Below are 1680 nucleotides of genomic sequence, written 5' to 3'. Positions count from 1 at the left end.
GTCCACGATTTTCGCGACACTTGTTCGAAAATGTCGTTGACGATTTGTTCCGGCTGTCCTACATTTGTCTTCCAGGACTTTACATTGTCGTGTACCCATCGTTGAGGATGTCTTAAAGACAAGCCCAACTGGGTACTTGCTGCTAAAATGGTAGATGTGGAGCTATCAAGCAAGAAATCCATTGCCAATTGTTCGTCTGCAACATTTCCAATTGTTCTATATAAAAACATATAGATAGATAGATAGATAGATAGATAGATAGATAGATAGATAGATAGATAGATAGATAGATAGATAGATAGATAGATAGATAGATAGATAGATAGATAGATAGATAGATAGATAGATAGATAGATAGATAGATAGATAGATAGATAGATAGATAGATAGATAGATAGATAGATAGATAGATAGATAGATAGATAGATAGATAGATAGATAGATAGATAGATAGATAGATAGATAGATAGATAGATAGATAGATAGATAGATAGATAGATAGATAGATAGATAGATAGATAGATAGATAGATAGATAGATAGATAGATAGATAGATAGATAGATAGATAGATAGATAGATAGATAGATAGATAGATAGATAGATAGATAGATAGATAGATAGATAGATAGATAGATAGATAGATAGATAGATAGATAGATAGATAGATAGATAGATAGATAGATAGATAGATAGATAGATAGATAGATAGATAGATAGATAGATAGATAGATAGATAGATAGATAGATAGATAGATAGATAGATAGATAGATAGATAGATAGATAGATAGATAGATAGATAGATAGATAGAATAGATAGATAGATAGATAGATAGATAGATAGATAGATAGATAGATAGATAGATAGATAGATAGATAGATAGATAGATAGATAGATAGATAGATAGATAGATAGATAGATAGATAGATAGATAGATAGATAGATAGATAGATAGATAGATAGATAGATAGATAGATAGATAGATAGATAGATAGATAGATAGATAGATAGATAGATAGATAGATAGATAGATAGATAGATAGATAGATAGATAGATAGATAGATAGATAGATAGATAGATAGATAGATAGATAGATAGATAGATAGATAGATAGGATTGATTTGATAGATATATTAAATCTACGCGAGAGATAGATAGGATAGACTGAATAGATACGATAAGTTGGATCGAGATAGATTGGAAAGATATGATAGACATATACGGTCTTGAATCCTTATAGTTGTCTAAAAAACGAAGCGACTCCATATATTTCCATTTTTTGGTAGGACTCGGGGCGCCGCTACCAGAAGCAAGTTGAGCAACACGTTTATGCCGCTTATATGTATCCCGAAGTCCTCTACATCGTTTCTTACATGCGTCTCCTTTATTTTATAATTTGGGAAAATAAATTCATACATAATTATGTATGCACAATGATCATATATTAAAATAATTGCAAATTTGTTTTCTCCATTCTTTATATACCTGATAAATTTAATGATCTTCCAATGGTTTCCCAAATTTCTGTTTTCTTTTGGACATTTTTGTAGTCGTTATGTGCTAAATTGTATAGGCACTCACTTTTTCTTACCTCTTCTATTAAAATTTCGCTAACGTCCATTTTTTCACGCAAAATAATTCAAACAATTCAAATTTTATTAATTGTAAGTCAAATTTTG

The sequence above is a fragment of the Lucilia sericata genome, unplaced genomic scaffold (genome assembly GCF_015586225.1).
Source record: "Lucilia sericata isolate MDLA Ls3-8-SP2 unplaced genomic scaffold, ASM1558622v1 Contig000704F_arrow, whole genome shotgun sequence".
NCBI classification, from domain to species: Eukaryota; Metazoa; Arthropoda; class Insecta; order Diptera; family Calliphoridae; genus Lucilia; species Lucilia sericata.
Note: the sequence above shows the minus strand (reverse complement) of the source record.